The sequence below is a fragment of the Myotis yumanensis genome, unplaced genomic scaffold, assembly GCF_028538775.1.
Source record: "Myotis yumanensis isolate MYYU_CA2020_CCGP unplaced genomic scaffold, mMyoYum1.0.hap1 SCAF_16, whole genome shotgun sequence".
Classification (NCBI taxonomy): Eukaryota; Metazoa; Chordata; class Mammalia; order Chiroptera; family Vespertilionidae; genus Myotis; species Myotis yumanensis.
The window spans coordinates 46,959,675-46,980,010 of record NW_027223767.1 but is presented as its reverse complement, the minus strand read 5'-3'; the positions used below and the strand labels follow the sequence as shown (position 1 = coordinate 46,980,010).

Below are 20,336 nucleotides of genomic sequence, written 5' to 3'. Positions count from 1 at the left end.
CTCCCCAGCAGAAGTTGTCACTTGGCTCAAATAAACGCTTATAAAAACGTTTGTACATCACTTCATCACGCTTATTCTTTGACTTAAATGATATGTACATGTTGTACTAAGATGACTCTGAAGGTTTCTAGTTTTTATCTTGAAAACAAGCCTGCCCATCCCTGTCTTGGTTGCATGGCAGCCGCCGCTGCTCAGAATTTACCTGGCTCTGACTGGACTGGTGCAGAAGTTCAATATTATGAGATCTTATGTCCCTGTAGGAACCACAGATCAATCTCTCCTTGTGTCAGGAAAGTACTTCACCCAAAGGCCTCCAGAATGGCCCAATGAAGAATTTATTACTGATTGTTCCTATTCTTGCTTTGTTTTTACTTTTTTTTTTTTTAATTGAGCTCCTATTTGTGTGCCAGACCCACCCATTTTCAGGAATGAGTGAACAGAGTCCCACCTGCATGGAATTTGCATTTAAGGGTTGGGCATCAATAAACATGAAGACGATACAGTGAGATAATGGCTGATCTTGGGAAGCAAAGTGAAGTGGTGATGGGGAGAACAGCTGGAGAGGACGGAAGGTGCCGTGTAACAAGGGCGGTCAGAGAGAGTTTGGCCAGGACCTCACAGTCAGCCCAGTCTCCTTTTCCCCTGGCTCCACCCTTGGGTAATGCTCTCAGCTCAGGCCTTGTTCTCTGTCCTGATTGTTTGTTTGAGGCCCGTCACTATCTATCTGGTTGTCAAGGCGCTCGCTGTTTCTAGGTGTGACCTGGCTGCTGCATCCTTTGTTCTGAGTTCATCCGAAGGCCCGGTTCTCACAGGAACCTCTCATTACAGGAACTCATCAGCATTTTATCGCCCAGTTCAGCATCTCCTGACTGGTTTACAGAACAACCTTTAAGCTTTCCTTGCCACTTTCACCCCAGTGATTATTCTAACCTGAAATGAAAATATCCCTTCTGCTACCATGGGGCGCTGGCTGAGCTCCACCTGGTCCTGCAGCTAAAGGGCAGGAATATAGAGATCAAAGCCTCAGATGATAGCGATGGTTCTACCACATCGTAGCTGTGTGATGCCAGCGTCTTAGAAATATCTTCATGCTTCTTTGTATTTATTTAAAACACAGGACGATAGCTGACCTCGCAAGTGGTTTTTGTAAGGAACGAATGAATGATATAGAAGCATATAAAGCCTAGCACCGTGAACGCACTCATTCCCCATAGTCTTCCTTTAACTCTTAATTTGAATAATCATTTCTCCTCTGTTTCGATCTGGTCTGGGAGAGATGGATACCTGAGCTACAATCTGGAAGGTGGATGGGACGTCACTGAATAAGAAGAAACAGACAAGGAGTTTCCCGGGCAGAGGAAGAGCATTCGCAGAGGCTCTGTGCTTTGCAAAGAACTGAAACTGAGGCAGAGGGCGGGTGCCAGGGGGAGCTGAGCCTGAAAAGAGAGAGAGAGGTGGGACATACATGACCTAGTCATGACATGATAAAGTTTGCATTTTTAAAAGATCTCTGACTATTCTGTGGAAAACTGGTCGGAGAAATTTAAAAGCAGACATGGTGGAGATAAGCCAGGAAGGTACTCCATTGGCCAGGGAAGGGATGATGGTGGCTGGTATTAGGATGATGCCAGTGGAGGTGGCGGAAGCCACCTGTCGTGACAGTGTTTCTTCACCCTGCATGGGAGCAGGGTCACGTGACAGTGGAGTGGCCAATCAGAACTTCTTGAGAAGGGACACAGGGTGCTGGGTCCTATTATTCTAGGCAACTACAGGGACTCAGAGGCCAGTGGTGGGTGGCGCACCTCAGTCTCCCCGAGAAGGGCACAGTCACAGCGCCCGCCCAGAGACAGTCCTGAGATAAGATTCTGCCTCGCCTCTTGTTTCTGCTCAAATCAATTTCCTTCTCCTCAGACTTCCTTTGAGGCTGTAAGCTACCTGATAGCTTGTCAGTAATATTTTCTCTGCTTTGTATAAACCAGGGCTATTTCTGTTGCTTGAAACAGAGAAAATTCAGCTTAATTTACATTTTAAGAATATCTCCAATATCCGAGAGGATGGCCCAGTCACCCTCTTTACTCCTATCATGTAAACTAGCAGCAAGTCCTGTTGGTTCAACTTCGAAGGAGATCTTCATTCTGATCACATTCATCACAGTCCAAACCACCATGTTTTCAGTGGACCAGGTCTTCAAATGACCACAACAGCTTCCTAAGAAATCTCTTTCTGTCCCTGCTGTACTTGAATCTATTCTTTAAAAAAAAAATCAAAATATGGCACTCCTCTGCTTAAAACCCTCCAGTATCTTTCCACTGCAATAAGAATGAACTGCATAATCTGTATTTTATACAGATTATACATCTGACCTCTCCCTATCTCTGGAAATTCTCTCCTATGTTCTTCTCTCTGTTCACTCTCTAGCATCACTGTATTTGTCTTTTTCACTAACATAGGGGTCAGAAAATTATAGCCTAAGGGCCAAATCTCATTCACTGTATTTATAAATAAAGTTTTATTGGAATACATGCAGACCACTGTTTATATATTGTCTATGGCTACTACCTGTCAAGCCACCACTGCAGTCTTGAGTAGTTGCAACAGAGATCATGTGGTCCACAAAGCCAAACATATTTTCTATCTGAATCTTTACAGAAAAAATTGTTAAATTCCACTCAAACACACACAATGATGTTCTTGCCCCAGGACCTTTGCACTTCCTTCTCTGCCTGCAAAGCTGCTTATCATCACTGAAATCTTATCTTTGATGTCACCTTTTTAAAGAGGCCTTGACTGATGAGGACTTAAACTAAAACCCTTCACACCAGTTTTGTGTCTCATTAACATGCTTTATTCATTTTAACACACTTTCCACTACTGACTGAATTACTTGTTGTTGTTTTTTTTGTTTTTTGGCTGGACTGCTCCCTGGACTAGATTGTAAGCTCCATGAGAGAAGGTCCCATTGTCTTATTCACCACTCTGTCCCCAGCAGCTATAGAAATATGTGGTAGGTAGGCACTCATTAGTTATATTTTGAAGGAATGAATTAATAAATCCTCAAGCAATACAAACTGAGCACTCAGGGGATTTTAATCCTAGCAGGAGAATTGTCATTGCTGGAACTGCACAAACATCAAGGCTGGCAGGTCTGCAGACACCAGCTCTCAATGCCTTCCATGGACCTTACCTTCCCCCCATCCAAGCTGCCAGCTCACACACAGTTTAAAAAAAAAAAAGAAAAGAAAGGAAAACTGCATGCAACTATTCAATTATGCCACAGAACTATCTGGAAATCTGAAGCTGAAAAAAAAATGTGCTTAGTACTAATAAGTGTTCAGTAAAATTTGTTAAAGTAGTGATTAAATTATTAGAAATGTGGTTCTTCTGACACTAATGCAGGTTATTATACTGTCACATTAAAGATTCATTCACATATAATATACATAGATTTTACTTGAACTATTTCTGGATATAAGCTGGTTCTATGTGACAATAGTCTATGAACTTGGTACATCCTCTGATCCAGCAATGGCTGTGGTAGCAATTCACCTGAAAGACATGATCGTGGATGGGCAGAGAGTTATGGCTAATTTGCAGGACTATTTGTAGTAGTGAATGTTGGCCATGCCTAGCCATCAATAAACGTGGGGTTGTTTTATAGGTCATGGTACAATCATATCATTATTCTCTACTTTTAATGTAGCCATTAAAGGTGACAGAGTGAAAGAATGATAGGAAAAATGAAACCACTGTTTAGTGGAAAAAATAAAATGGGGCTGTGAAACAGCAGGTACAATACATACTTCTTAAATTTTAATATATTTAAGCATGGCGATAGAGAGAAGACTGAGTGAACACACAAAATGCTCGCTGTGGCCTTCTCTGCTTGGTATGATCATTTGTTTCCCCCCCTTTTTCTTCTGTTTGCTTATTTATATTTTCTGAAATTTTACAATGAGCACGCATTACTTTCGCAAAAAAAGGAAAATAGGTATTTTCAGCTGGGACTGTTGAAGTGGACCGATTCTCAGGCTGCATACGGGGAAAGCAAACCAATAGCAATCTAAAAGCATTTATTAGCGTGTTGAAAAGGCAGCTATAAATAGCCCAGAGAGGCAGACAGTCTTACAGACGTTCAAAGTCAGACACTGATGCTGTAATTTTTGCTGGAACAATCCACAGAAACAAATATAGTGACATTTAATTCATCTAAGTAAAACCAGATCTCATTTAAAACAAGGAAGGAGGGAGGGGGGTCAGAGGGAGTTTGGTCAGATTTGGCCACGGGGGACCAATTGGAGAAATCATGAAAGCAGCTGGGAACGAATTGGGGGCACACGAAGCAGAGTTAAAATTAAACAGGCACCCAATGCGGCCCCCCTCCCAGCACCCCTCTCCTCCCTTCCCCATTCCAAAACATATTAAACTCCTAATACCTTCACTTCTTGGCTTGGTAGACCAAAATCTGTTTTTGGAATCTTTCTTTTATCTTAATATTTTCAATAACTTTGGAAAGAAAATGTTAAAAATTGTGCTGTTTTGTAACTTTACTACTTTAAGGTCTATGTTGATAGACTTTTAAGACCCAAGTAAATGGTCCTTTGAAATGGATAAATTGGAGGACAGCAATTAGATATTCATGATGTAGATTTGCCTAAATAGCTGGCCCTAGCCAGTTCTTAATAATTCATATTCATGAACTTCAAAACCTCATTTGGATGCCCCTACACACAGTCCAGTATGTCAGTGTTTTTCAAAGCATAGTTTTCTAACAATCTGCTTCTGAAATCCTAGGGGGCATGTTACACCTTGGATTTCACCCCAAACATTCTGATTGCCCCCCCCCCCCCCCCCCCCCCGCCGCCCCCCGAGCTGTTTCTTATACATCCTCAAGATGGAAATCTACCTTAAAGTCTCAAGAATTGAGAGGCTGGGTCTGACAGACATGAGGCAGTTTAGATGCCTACTTGATTACTGGTAAGACTAACTGCATGTCTGCAAAAGTTACTCCATAGGACTGCATGGCAGGGTTAAATGAAGTTGTGTCCCCAACCTCCTTTCATAGTAACTTGTGTTTAATACATATGTAACTGTAATGCTTATAGCTTTGAGTATAATTCATTCAAATGCAGATCCAAGTGGAGAGAGAGAGAGAGAGAGAGAGAGAGAGAGAGAGAGATTATGACAGTTTTTCACCATGAATTATTGATTACCACTTGCCCAGACTTGTTGGAAACTTCCCTTCTAGCACCTGGCTGCTGTGACATCATCCTCAGGGAGACATGACAGGGAGGGCGGCCCAGAAAACACACATGTATCATTCAGAACAGAAGTCATTTTGCACTAGTACCTGCTTTGCCTTCTAAATGCTGGGTTACCTATGACTGACCTTTCATAGCTCCCATATAGTTTGGTTCGGGAGCTGCGTTGGTTGAATCTGACTGTCCATTCCAAAACCACTGTAATTTATGGAAAGCATATGTGCTGTGGCGTTTGACCCTCTCCAAGTTCAGTATTGATGGTATTCCAACAGAAAGCCAAGTCCTATCTTGCTGTTTTCCCATCCTGCGAGCACTACCTGCAAAGTATTCTCTTTGTCAATTTGCAGAGAGTCTATTTATTAGTCTATTCAATCTGCTGGGAATCACTGAACTCACACATGTGATTTGCTTGTAGATCAGGAACCCCTTGGATAGTGTCTATAACTTCTCTGACCTTTAAATGATTGAGTTCTGTTTTAAGCTGTTAGGATGAAAACTCAAGTGGGCTTTATTACAGAGGAAAGTAAAGTGACTGTTATTGGCTGTTACCTCAATTCCCATTTTCCTTTGTGGACACAGACAAATTGAGAAGGCCTTAAAATACAGGACAAAAGATCTCTCTAGGAAGAGGCAGACAGAGAGCCTATTAAGACAAAACCTTAAGCAGTGTGTTGCCGATCACAGGAGATTAGCCTTCTATTAGCCTGCACCTTTGCAAGGGCACTTGGCACAAAAGCATTGCCATTGACTACAGATGATGGAAGAGGTAGGTGGCTGACGGAAGTCAGAGCATTCGATAGGCTCTTGAATGTCCCTGTGTTTCATTTTCTATACTTGCTCCACCATGTGTTCTTGTGTCTCCAGCACAGTGTGATACAAGAAGAACGAGTCTTCCTACTGAGTCAGAGGTTTTGATTCTTCATCTATGAATGCCTGTACAAGCAGAGGTGACCACAGTGAGTGACACCGAAAAAGAGAAGTGGCACTGTTCCCAGCATCTCTTAGGTTGGACGTTTCATTGTGCTGGGCACTGAGGAGCTCAGGGAGGGGCAGACAGCACTTTCCCCTTAAACCTGGTGGTAAGATGTGAAAACCTTCACTGTGAGATACTCTATATTTATCTAAGTACTAGAGGCCCAGTGCACGAATTCGTGCACGAGTGGGGTCCCTCAGCCTGGCCAGTGATTGGGGCCGATGGGGGGACCCGCCAGCTGGGGGGAGGGACCACGGGAGGTTGGCCGGCTGCGAGAGGTTAGCTGTGGGAATGCACTGACCACCAGGGGGCAGCTCCTGCATTGAGCGCCTGCCCCCTGGTGGTCATTGTGCATCATAGCAATCGGTCGATCAGTCGTTTGGTCGTTTGGTTGTTTGGTTGCTTAGGCTTACATATATATATATATAAATACCAATGCTTGTAAAGGAACATGCAAACAGCCTTTATAAATTATTTAAGTCAGTCAACATTTAAACATCCGAGACAATGTGCGAACCGTCACTGAGGGTTGTGAGGACTGTTGCTGCCCTTGAGGAGGTCAGTATTGCCAAGGATACTATGGACATTCTATCAGAACAGCCTGCCAAGAGCACAAACTCTATGACAGAATACCATTAAAGTGGCATGATGCTGTGGGTCCAAAAGGAAGGTGCTTAGGTTTGAGATCTTTCTTGGCAGGTGCTGTCGGGTTCAGAACAAGTCACCCCAAGCTGTGCAGACTGTTTTGAGCTAAAGGCAACTTTAGTCACATGCTCAAGAGAAAACTTCTGTCCCTTCTTTAACTATACAGAAGAACTTGAATTAGGGGCCTTGTTCATAATAAGGGATGATCAGACATAACCTCTCCCACCTATTGACAGGCGGGACAAACTTCTTATCATCCTGCACCTTTGATGCTCCCAAGGCACCTTGTGTCATCCCTAGCTCAGGATGTCTTATATACCTCTGTTCTCTTTCTACCTCTAACCCTCTCCTGAATGTGGGGTCTTTGACACTCTCATGTATTCTGGGTTCCCGTACATATGCATGTATTAAATTTGATTATTTTCTTTAGCTGATCTGTCTCATGTCTATTTTATTATTAGATCTTGAGGTAGAGGGAAGTTTGTTCCTCCCCCACAGTGCAAAGGAGCTTTTCCAGCATTCTGCTTTTGTGGTTAATTCTTAATTTTCTAGGCTAATGCAGGAAGATGGTGCCATAGGTAAGCCACAGAAGGAAAGCACTGAGAAATCGATTTGCATTTGGCTTGGAATAAATCATTTGCTTTGGAAAGAATGCCCCATTTCTGTGCATGGTAGGCTATTAAAATGATTTTCTATTCCTTGAATTCAAGCTGTCAGACAAACAGGATGCAATCAAGGGGAACATTCTGGGTGGTAGAGCAAAAGGCAGTTTGGGAGTTTTATTTTTAATCCCTTGGGCTAATTCATCCAGCAGATAATCTGCCTATGGAAATTTGAGTGGTGCTTGGTTTGAACAAATAGATTTCCCATATTAAAATCAAAATTCACCCCTAGCCAAAAATGCAGCAATATGGAGAAAGATTTCTAATATGTTTTGAAAATTAAACATTTTTTAGCTGCCGATTTTATTAAAATTATTTGTAACCATTATAAATGCAGCCAGCATGACCTCCCTTTTATTTGGGGCTGATTGGAGGAGGGAATGGTAAGAAATGTTTTATATGGTAATAAAATTAACTTTTGTTTCAACTTAATCAGAATGCCACTTTGCACCCATGTAGGATAGATAACATTTATTCAACAGATGAGCCTTGGCAATACTTCAGAACTCTAAAATCTTAACAGAAAGAATATGCTATGAACTAAGATAGTTTTTTCCATTCTAGGACCAGAGGAAGAAATATTGGCTTTGTAACTGAGAAATGTAAACATTATTGGCATTTGAATCCCCACATGTCATGTAACTTTCTTGTAGAAACAGATGGGATGCTCTCATTGGAAGAAAAAAAAAATTAGAAGCCAATCCTCAAATCAGATTTTCAACAACTTGTGAATAGCCCATGCAAGTTTCTAAAGCTACAAACATTTAAGAGGAGAGACATACTGGTCATTCATATTTGGCTAAATGGCGCCAAAATCTCATGAAAACTAAAATATAAGATGAAAACTAAAACTAGAACGCCACTGCTCATTCTGCAGCACCACCAACCCGGAGTTTCCATTTGGTTCTTGGTCCCAGGGCTACCTTGGTGTGAAGACATAATCGATATGCCTGTGCCATCAGGCAAAGCTGGTCTCCACTCATTCTCTCCGGCAGGGCCGTTCATCACCTCCTTCCCTGTTATTCTATTCAAAGAACGCTCTTTGTATGGAAGTGACACACTGGGATTTGTGACCTTGCCCGTGTGTGGGCATATTTCCCCAGTCCCTTTACCCAAGGAGATTTTCCTGTCAGTTCAACAGAAGACACTAATCAAAATCTCAACGATCTCAACAGTGACAGCTGGGGAACTGAAAGTTCCACCCCGCAGTTCAGTGTGGTGCAGCCTTGCAGGTCCAGCTCACAGACCATTTGTGATGCTGACCAAGGTTTCCCTGTGTGCGCCCAGCTCTCACTTCCGGTGACATCTGCCCCTCAGTCTGGCTGGACCTCTTCTTTCAGAGCCTCGGTGCTGTGCCACTTGCTCCTCATCTGAACAACAATCCTGAAAAATTGGTGTCATTCTATCTCTCGTGTCTTGTCCGTTCGCAGACTAAATCTTAGAGAAATGGAGTCTTCACTGTATGTCAGAGAGTTGGAAAGTGAAAGAACTGGGATTGTGTCCCACGTCTGCACGACTAGATTATAAATGGTGCATGAAGACTACGGTCATGTTCTTGGAGGTGCATATCTTTTGTATATAATAAGGCTCCAACCAGATTCTAGAATTGAGATTATGTGCTATTCCTGGGACTCCAAGCACCAGGGATGCAGGGAGCTATTTGGGGATCTGTGGTTGTTTGCAAGCTTTCCTGAGATAGGTCTACACACTCTAGGGAGAAGCTCAGCTCTTGAATTGCACATCAGTATACACAAGCACAAGGGACCTTCAACCAGCAAAAGGCCACCTGACGGAGCCATTAAGAATCTGAAAAAGTGTCAGCCAGGAAAGAGACTCCAGAAAGAGCTCATTGGGTGATGCTGTTTCATGGTGAAGAACGCTTCCAACAGTGAGACTATGCAGCCAATGGGTGGGCTGGAGGGAATGGCTGTTGCCTTTAGACACCCTTTGGAAATACGCCAAAGTGTCTGAACACAAAGGGAAAAACAATGGAGTGTGGATGATGTCACAGGGCATCCTGAGGAAAGCAGCAAGGGTAAAGCTTCCTACTGCTTGGATCCAAAGTCCACACTTATTTTGGCATGAATTCCTTCTGCAGCCAGAAACCTGACTCTTACGGAGTGATCAGTCTTAATCATAAGGGCTCAGTGCTGAAGAGAAGGTGTGTGTATGTGTGTGTGTGTGATCTGGTTCCTGATATGGGAGTTAGAGCATCAACATTCCCCCACACATGTTGCAGGTAGTTTATGATTTCAATGTAATTAGGCAAAGGCCATTTTCACTGAGGGAGACAGAAAATTGGCTTGCTCTCCTCAAGGGTGTTCTCCAACTGTGATCAGAAACCTGCCTTCTCCTCCAATAATAATGGTGGTTCTGGGCCCTCCTCTGGCTGGGGAGAGACTGCCCAGCATTATTCTAAGAGGGCTAGCCAATTCTTAGAAACAGAAGGACCCAGCCCGGAGCGTGCTTTTGCTATACAGAGCCTTACCTCCTCTCTCCGGCCCGCATATCCAAGGAGGCAAAATTCTTCTGCCTTAATCATCCAGGACTAGGTACTGAGCAACTAGGAACCACCCCCATAGCCCAAAGCCTGCCAAATTATTCGAACTGGCCAATTATAAACTATTCACCCCGGCCTGCCTTTCCTTTCCGTGCAAACCCCGACAGAGACCATGACCTAGACCTTCCCCTCACTCCTATCTCCCACCTCCTGACCACCTCGTGTCATTCCCCTGAGGTCTTCTGTGGCATGCCACGGCTCCTGTCGTGAGGACCTATGAATATAATAAACTTTATTTTTCCTGAGCCCTGACGCCATCTCCTCTTGTGGCCACACCTGACTGGCTCTCTTAAAAAAGAATACAAAACAACCTAAGGTGGTGAGGTGGGGATGGAAAAAAACACACAAAAACACATTTCCATCTTCATTTAAAAACAAAACAACAACAAAAAAACTGCACATGGGTAAAGAATGTATTAGCATTAGAGTCTAGAATTTTTAAAAAGAATTATTTTGTAACCCTCTCCTGAGGATATGTGCAGGAGAGGAAGGGGGAGGGAGAGAGAGAAACATTGATCAACTACCTCCCCCATGCATCCCAACCAGGGATCGAATCTGCAACCTAGGGATAGATCCCCACAACCATTTTGGTATAGGGGACAATGCTCCAACCACTAAGCCATCCAGCTGAGCTAGAATTTTTTTTTAAGTGGGAGTAGTACCTTCCTAAAACTGCAGATGGAGGGCAGTGTCCTGTGAGTGTTTTAGCCATGGGAGGTCATTGCCAAGGCTGGTCTAGCGGCTGGCCTGGCAGGATACACCACTCACAGCTTCTCACTCTGTAGCCAGTGGGCCCTGTGAGCTGAGAGAGTCACCCCGATAGCCTGGAGACAGTGTCGAATGCCTTCCTAAGTGTCAAATGTGACATACGTGGCTTAATAGGGGATATAATGGCCAGATTCCTGAGGTCAAAGGCCAAGAATTATGACTGACCTGGAGTGGGCATTGGATGGGTGGAGGCAGGCCCAGCTCTGCCTGTGGGAGGACAGAGCTCAGGAAGCCGCTGGAGGGCAGGGGAGAGAAGAGTGATAGGGCTCCATTCAGGCAGCCATTCGGCCACCAGGGAGAGGCAGGGACAAGGGAAGGGAAACGCAGAGCTGGGAGCTGAACAGAGGGGAGAGCCTTAGATCTGACTTTTGGCATCAGACTGATTTCTGTTTGAACCTCATCCCTACTGTTTACTTACATGAATCCAGACCAGTTACTCTATCTCTGATCCCCATCTCTGGGAAAAAGGGTAACACTGAGAACCCACTCAGATAACCCTGTGTAACAGCAGGTGCCCATCAATGCCAGTTTCACAGGAAGCTGATCACGTGGACAAAACAGACGCTTTGCCTCAGCTGATCTGAAACAGTCACTGTGACAACCACAGAGGCAGACGTTAGGATTTCTAAAGCTCCCGACGTGAAGTGACTGGTTTATCTTTATTAAACTATGTATACACAAAAGAATGTCCCTGGCCCTCACTCTCTCTACCGTATTACCCTCAGGCCAGCCCATCCCAGCATATCTTCCCAGACCTCAGCGGCATGGCTGGCCTGCAGGGAATGGGCTCCGCAGAGGGGCGAGGCAGCGGGGAGGAGAGGAGGGTGGAATGTGAGGTCGGGAAGCTGCCAGCTGAACACCACTGGTCAGAAAACCTCACCAGGAGCAGGTCTGGGCTGGCGTACACTGCCTCTGACATCGCAATGGTATTCCACCTTCCTCACTAGAAAACTGCATCTGCTTTGTATTTTCACAAACCTGAGAACAAGAGGTATGCTTCTTGGAGTTGAGTCAGTTGAGATCTGATTCTGGGCTCAGCTATTATATCAGTTTCCCTCCTCTCTGAAACGGCTAATAATTATCATCTTCACTTAGTTTGTTCTCTCTAGGCTCAAGCTACCCTGTGGAATGAGATGAAAGAATATCGAAGAGGTGGAGATCATTAAAGGCTTCCTAGAGGAGGCAGAGAGGGGAGGCAACTTGGAAAGGTCACACTGCCTTTAATAAGTCACCAGTTTGGGCTCTACCTTCAGGACTATGGGCTTTCTGATCCTCTGGCAGTAATGCCCCCAGCTCCTTCTGAGCTCTCAGAATGATTTCATGGCTCTTAGCAGGGAATGGGTTTTATATAGAAAAGCTTAGAGAGTTTTATAGATAAGTCATGCTTTTGGTTAAACCCCAGGCCACACCCAAGAAGTCCCGGAGCTTCCGAGTAGACAGTCTGCAGTATCTCAATCTCCGCTCCCCCCACTTGTACGACGATTTTCAACCCACGTGCTGCACAGTTTTTAAAACACACAGCTACTTGGCTATTTAGTCAGGGCACGGACCTCTTTCCCCTTAGACTGTCAAATGAAAGAAATGATAACAGCCAACACAATAGCCGTCCATATGAATGAATCAAAATTATACCTAATTTTTTTTTGTCAGATCAGCAAGACGTATTTTTTTTGGTGTGCCGAAGAACTGTGGTAATTTGTTTAACTAGTCTGTCTGCGCCATGGGATGGGAAAGGTTGGGAATCGCTGTACTAGCGACTTGGAAACCTGAAGACGTGGGACATGCCAGGAGCTACCTACTCCCTAGCAACAGTTCTGAGTCGCAATGGAAGGGCAGCCATGGGTAGAAGAAAAATGTCAGAAATCAGAAAGCCCGGTGCTTCGATGCCGACTCAGACTTCAGTGTTTGAGGAGCTGATTGTTTATGGAAGTGACCTGTCAGCAGGTGCTTTTCTTTTCTGTCTAATGAGTCATTACAGCCTGTCTGTCTATATCTTTAGTTGTGAAGACGCGATTCATTACAGACCAATGACAGCATATTTTACCACACAGTTTCAAATTCTCAATGCCACTCTGATGTCCCCTCGGAGCCATGGAAGAGTGACAGAGACATAAAAAGAGACGGTTTTATGAATGATGATTTCCACAGGAAATTAAAGGCGCACCCTTTTCCACATTGTTCCACGTCAATAAGTAAAGCTCGGCTGGCTACGCCATCATGTTTTTAGTCTCTGAATGTTACTTCCCTTGACTGATCTATAAATGGCACAAACACTCTTAACCAGTTTGGTCCAGTGCTCCCCAGAGATGATAAGAGACAGAAAGACTATTCCCAGCCATAGACGGTACAGCAATCAAGCCTGCCTACTGAGCCAAAGGAAGCACCATGCAGGTGCCTCTTAGCAGACATTCTACAAAACAGAATGAGCTTAAGAGAGCAGGTGAGCAAGGGGCTCAGGCTTGAATCGCTGTGTAACCCACCACATGGTCTTACCTTAGTTACGGATAATGAAGTTTAGGTTCAAACCCCATGGCCTTTTCATCTTGTAAGAACGCCGCAGCGAGGCACCTTTTGTCTCTTCTTCCTCGGGCTTTCTCTCAAGCTGTCGGCACCTACCGCCATGGAGATGAGAAAGCCCACAGGAGAATCTCGCTCTTCTTTGCCTTTCCGGGAGCATTCACCACACACAAAGGCCACTGAGTTCTGCTTCGCTCTAGTGAATCAACACTTTCTTTAACGGGTTCCCATGCCTACACGAGTAGACAGCCTTGCCAATGGTGGCTCACAAAAAACAAGAACCAAGAAGAAACAGCCTCCCCACTGCCTGTCTACATCTTTGTTTTTCAATCGTATTCAGTAATAAAAATCTCCCCCAAATAAAAAAAAATGGCCAAAAATTTCCCCTAAATTCCTCGCTGTTCCAGAGGGCTGGGCTGTCTCTTATGAAGACCTCCAGGTCTTGTACAACTCCTTCCCAGTGTGTCTTTCTTAAATGTAGGTGCTCTATTACTGTCATTCTAAAGATTTTTCTGTGTAAGTACACACCCTAACTGTGTAATCCTACACCCAAGACAAACAACGTCTTGCCCAACACCATTTCATTTGGGTTCTGAGGAAGTGTGTGCCCCTAGAAAACCAGTGATAACCTCAGCGGTGGTTCCAAGGACAACGTTTCGATGTTTTTTCTGAGAAGTTGGTATTGTTTTGTGCCTTGTTTGCCTCTTGTACATTTGGGATGAGGCAGAGCCTTGGCTTCTTAGTCAATGTCCATTATTCACCCACAAGGAAGGTTTGTAGTTTGGGTCAAGAGAATGTTGACATGTGTAAGCAATCAAGCGAATGCTGGTGTCATTTACTGAGATGATGGGACTGGGAGAGAAGAGATTTGAAATGGGGGACTCAATAGCTGAGGTTCTGTTGTGGTAATAGCATATGCTCTCTGACAACCAAATGAAGATGTCGGGTAGACAGTATATCATTCTGGAGTTGAAAGGAGAGACCCAGAACAGAGGTACAAGATGGGAAGTTATCAGTATATACATGGTAGTTAAAACCATGAACATGGACGGGACCACAGCAGAGAGAGAGAGTAGTTAGAAGAGATGGGTTCCAATGATGAAGCCCTGAGCAACCCAATCTTAGGTTGGGAAGATGAGGAAGATCCAACAAGGGATCCTGAGAAGGAGAATTGCTTGAAATGGAATGAAAACCATGATGTGTGGTGTGAAGTGAGGAAAGTGTGACCAGAGAAAGGAGTGATCATCTGTCAGAGATGAAGGAAGGTCAAGATGAGGACTGAGAACTGACCACTGGATGTGGCAATGTGATGTCACTGGTGACTCTGTTGAAAGATGTGTCAGTAGAGTTTGGGAGGTAAATGCCTGATTGGACTAGGAACAAGGTGGAACAAGGTGAACGGAAGTAAACACAATATGCATCCCATTTATTGGGAGTTAGGCCGTCAGATGGTGTAGAAAACCATGATGATAGATGGGAAGGGATTTGGGGTTCAAGAGAGATTTACTTTTCATGAAGGGAGCTTTTTACTTTGCATTGTTTTAATGTGGGAGATGTTATAATTCATCAGATAAAATGTTGCCAAGTTATTAATTTTTAAGTAAATGTCCTACAATTACTCTTGTGTGTCATTTCTTTTAAAAATAAGTATGTTGGCCTGGCTGGTGTGGTTGAGAGTCAACCTAAGAACCAAGAAGTCATGGTTGGATTCCTGGTCAGGGTACATGCCTGAGTTGTGGGCTCCATTGCCAGTGTGGGCTATGCAGGAGGCAGCTGATCAATGATTCTCTTTCATCATTGATGTTTCTATCACTCTCTCCCTCTACCTTCCTCTCTGAAATAAATAAAAATATATTTTTTAAAACAGTATTTTGGGTACTTCTGTTTGGTTTCATGGGTTTACTGCAGAATCCACATGATAATCAAAATGATTAATTCCGTAAAGAAATATGAAATAGAGAAAAAGAGCCTGACTACTACATGGCACAATGTAGAAACTGGGTAATGGACAGAACTGTTTATTGGAACCTGATTTTCCATAGCCAAGGACAAATCTTAAGTTTTCTCATACAGCTTCAGCCACTGCTGACACTTTGCCTGCAGACAGATCCACACCAACTACAAGTTCCTATAGTTCTAATTGCCTGGCTAATCCAGGAAACAGGGGAAGTGTCTGCAGTCCTCACTACTACACAATGTGTTCCTCTTCCACTCATTATAAAAGTCTCTCCCACTACCTGTATTCTAAAGTCACCTAAAGCAGCGGTCGCCAACCGGTGGCCCACGGACCACTGGTAGTCCGTGAGATCCAGCAGGCTGGCGGCCGGTGATCTAAAGCACACTGGCTTATTTTCTTCTCTTTGGTCAAACTGTGCTAAAGTGGAATAGATTTCAAAATCTGGAACCAGAAATAAATCAACAGTAAGTTGGTTAGCATATACTGCCTCTCAAATCACTTCATTTTAAAATTGAACAGTGAGAATTAATAAGAATGTCTGTTTGGGTTATTTTCTTTTTCTCCTGATTTTGAATGAATTGGTTTTCTGGCTGGTTGTTGCACCAACTCCCAAACACACATATTACCAAGCAATGACCCTGTGAGGACTGCCAAAATGTCTGTGCCAGGCACAGTCAGAGGAGGATTCAATTCAAAACGTGAACCCTCAGAAGAACATTAACACAACAAGAATTCATTGCTTGATATCCTCTCAAGTTGGCCCTCAGTCTCTGCTTAAGCATTTTCATTGACAAGAAACTCACTGACCCTTCACATGTCTGTTCCTGTTTGATGATGATTCAACTCTACCAACAAGGAAGTCCTTCCTTAAACTCAGATAAAAATATGTCTCCCCGTAGCATTCACAAGACTTTCCTGTCCTCATGGTCTCCCTCTGCAGAATGTGTTGTATACTAGCCAAAAGCAGTTCTTCAGACAAAAAAAAAAAAAAGAGAGAGAGATAAGAATTTTATAGTTGCTTCTTATCTCCTAACTCAGTCTTTACTTCTTCCATTGAAAAATCTACAAAGCATCCTATTATTCTTGATATGCATATTGATTATTTAATTTGTCCTTTTTGAGAGCGACAAGGGCATGGTCAAATGCTAAAATGATGAATCATGAAGGCAACAGGTGCCAACCAGGGCTGCTGGCAAATTGTAAGAGTGGGCTCTCTGAGGGGGATTGGTAGAGTTTTCCAATTTCTGTGGTGCAAATACTCCATCCATGGCCAATTTCAAATTACTGAGGGGACTTCCCTGAATGTGGAGTTGGTGAGAGGTGTGCGCAGTTGGCTCTTGTGAGCTGATACGAGTCAGCTCCAGCACAGCCCTGTGTGATGAGCCATGGCAGGGTTTGCTCAACATCCTAATGTTCTGGTTGTTCTCCTCGGAATATCTTTTTACACATCCAGACCAGAATCAGTCTCAATTCCACTTAAAATTCAACTGCAAATGTCCAATTCCATCAAAATCCGACTTCAAAGCATTTATGAATGTGTGTGTGTTTGTGTGTGTGTGTGGGGGGGGCATACAGAGAAAGCCTCTAACTTCTAATATTTGGATCAGAAAAAAAATTGCTCTTTAGTTGATATATTAGGGTACATGCTCATTAAATTATATATATACCAGTACACCCTCATTAAAGTTTCATTTGTTTAATGGAATGAAAAAGAAATGGGTATAAAGAGGGATACTGCAAAAAATGATTTAGAGTTTTAAATATTCCCATATAATTCAGTAAACATTTATTAAGTCCTTATGACACATTAAGGAAACTATAAACATTCCACTTAAAATTCTACTAGTGAATAGACTTGTTCTTATGTTTAGCCTTTTTCTCTCTTGGGTAGGCTCCCACTTTCTTACAAACCATGGATGTGTTTGTTTTTGTTCTTTGGTGAATCCATTCTGCAGTAGTTACTTGTGAGTCACATTTCCCAAGGGCTATAATTTATGCCTATATTATATTCATACTGAATGCAGCTGTTGAAGATAAACCATGTTAGCACTGAATCAGCATTAGCAGGGAAAACAAAAATACTTATTTGGCTGGATCGTGGGATCTGGGGTGGTGAGAAGTATGAGATGGATAAGGTGGAGCATCGAGCAGCATCTGATAAGCCAGGTTAAAGAATTTTGATTATTCTAAGGAGGGTGAAAGGGCTTCCACCAAGGGAGGAAGACAATCTGATTAGCATTCAAGAGAATGCATTCTGGCAGTGGTGGTGAGAAAGGATTGGACAGACAACAGATGGGGTGGGCGAGGCAGTAAGGGAGATATTGTGTAACCTAGGGAAATGGTGGCCAGGGAATACACTCAAGAGATACTTGGAAGTCAGAATCCAGGATCATCAGAAATCCACTGGAGAAGGAAGGGTGAAGAAGAGACCAGGATGGACTATCTGTAAGAGTGGAGGGATGAAGAACAGTCAGGGTAATTCCAAGAGCCGGTGCAACTGCAGTCAGTCTTCAGATTGGGTGGCAAGAAGTTGCTGATTTAATTTCCCTGTTAAATAATGGGATGGTGAGCAGAAGAGACAGGAATAGAGATTTCAAGGGAATGGAAAACATCTGAAATAGTCACTGTCGGGAAGTTGAAGAGTACGTCATGAGGGGCTGCGTTGAGGGCCTATTCTTAGTAACATTTCTCAAGATTCTAGTTGAATGTGTGTCTTCTGAAGAAAGTGTTCCAGGCGCTCCTGAGAGGTCTTCCCATTTCCCTCTAATGACCTGTTTCTCTAATTTCTAATGAAGGCCATCCAACGAAACAAACACTTCCTGATTGAAGAATTTTAACAAGGGAACTTGTGCCGTTCTTGGTTTCCAGATCAACCACGAAATGGCTTTTTTTTTTTTGTGATAAAAGAACAGTGAAATTCCCACCAAGTATCTGTTGAGAAAACATTTGCTAGAGATACCCCTCCCCTTCCCAACACATCCCTCAATCAGGGAGGAGACAGAGCTCCCGGGCAGAACAATGGGCGCTGTCCTGGGGTGGGACTCCGAAATTCAGTGAAGGAACAAACCCCAGTGAGGTCATGTCTCGTTTGGGATTAAATGGCTAACTCTGACTCTGGGATCACATGAAGAAAAATGCACATAAAATGCCCAGGAATTTTCCCTTCGCTTCATTCGGAAATTAAACTTGCACACGTCATGTCTACAAAATGAGCATTTCACCAGGTCAGATGCTTTCTTGACTGGACTAGGATGCAAAAGAGAGTAGAAAACGTGCTGCCTTCTTCAGCTGGCTGGGTCCTGGGCCTTCCTGAACCCTGGAGTTCTGTATTCTCACAGGCAGCTTTGTCTCCACTGTACAAAATAGAGTCAATGTCCAAAAACTGTAATCGAGTTACTTGGTGGAACCCGCTCAGCCAGAAGAGGCCACTGAGGTCACAAGCTACTCCGCCTGCCTGATACCAAGTCCTCCTGATTCTGAGAGGAATGATTTTCAGTTCAGCAGGTGTGCAGCACCTGAATCGTCAAGACAACCCCTTCATTCCCCATACGATGTAATGCAGGTGTTGTCTTACAGCAGAGCTTGTCTGGTACCTCATACAAAATGACAAAGGAACCTGGGCACGAGTTTGAACCAGTCCTAACAATGTTTCTGGCTTTCAAAATGATGGCACTGCATTTATTACCCAGTGGCCCTCCATGATTTCTAAAGTTGGGCAGGTTTATTTTGCCATTTAATGATTTCTACATAGAAATTATAAATGTTGTAGAAATCAACAAAGACCACCCAACGGAGAACAAGGAAAGGCTGCCCTTCAGCTTTTGCTGTAAAGAGGGAGCCAGCCATCATCACTGTGTTTAGCAGAGACTCGGAGGGAGGCAGAGAGGGAGAAAGCAGCACAGTGCAAACGGGAAGGTGGTACATCTGCTCTCATCAGTGGCTGTTGGGCACGAGAAGATGGCATCAAATTAACTAGAAGTGGGCACCCATTTGATGGGTTCCGAAAAGCATAGTTTGCTTTCCTTACTGGTGCTAAGTCTGAAGCAGGGGCAACAAATGATAAGAGTTGGAAGTCAATGACCAAGTCTTGACTGTTTGGGGCCCATTGTTGCAAAGGCTGTGATTTGTCCTCTGGGCCTTTTACTACAGAGGCTATGGCTCAGAGCTATATTGTCACAGTCGGGGGTGGGGAACTCTTTTTCTGCCAAGGGCCATTTGGATATTTATAACATCATTCTCGGGCCACACAAAATGATCAACTTAAAAATTAGCCTGCTATATTTGGTCAAACATTTAATTAACTCACCCCTAATGCCTTGGCAGGGCCAGACCAAATGATTTTGCAGGCCTTATACAGCCTTGGGCCGGAGGTTCCCCACCCCTGTCACAGATGGGCTTGGTCACTGTTGGTTTGTATATCCAGCCCCTCAACAAAAACAATACACTATGCTGTAAGTGACATGTGGGACAGCAACCATACACAAACATACTTGTCATACCTACAGCCTCCATACCAATACTTACAAATTGAACTATTTGTGAATAAACCCCTCCCTCCTGATTTATTATTCAGATTCTTCCGTGGTATGACTAAAAAATGCATTTAATCAAGCATTTGTTGTTGTTTTTTGGGGGGGGCAACTTGGTTTTCTTAGAACCCTAATTATCTATGAGCCAATATATCATGGCTGGATTGATATCAGTGTAGTTGAGTCTTTCTGATATTAATGAAAACTGTTGTAAGAAATTCTCAATGATAATGGTTATTCTATGGAGAAACTGCATGGCACTGCAGTAGAGATTCTTGAGAACAATAGGCCCTGCCATCTCTCAGGACTGGTCAACAGCAAGTTAAGTGCATCCTGTTCTTGGAAACATGGCATTTTGCCCACTTTGCATTTACTTCCAAGTGTGACTGTTTTAAGAGTCCAAAATTATTTTAAATGTAGGGGTGATAGTGCATAATAAATTTCATCTTGGTCGAATCTACCAATTC

General features: G+C 43.6%; 1 protein-coding gene across 7 annotated transcripts in view; it reads right to left on the bottom strand.

Annotated features, from left to right (window-relative positions):
* KCNJ16 (potassium inwardly rectifying channel subfamily J member 16) overlaps positions 1-20,336 on the bottom strand; it is a 327,405-nt gene that overhangs the window by 295,323 nt on the left and 11,746 nt on the right. For 3 of the 7 annotated variants that reach the window (XM_070395010.1, XM_070395007.1, XM_070395009.1), the window contains exon 1: positions 13,360-13,808. The exons of 3 other annotated variants lie outside the window; for them this stretch is intronic. The gene's annotated coding sequence lies outside the window, so the exon portion shown is untranslated. Of the gene's footprint in view, positions 1-13,359; positions 13,837-20,336 lie in introns of those variants that run through there. One more of the 7 variants, XR_011468478.1, reaches the window with a different exon arrangement.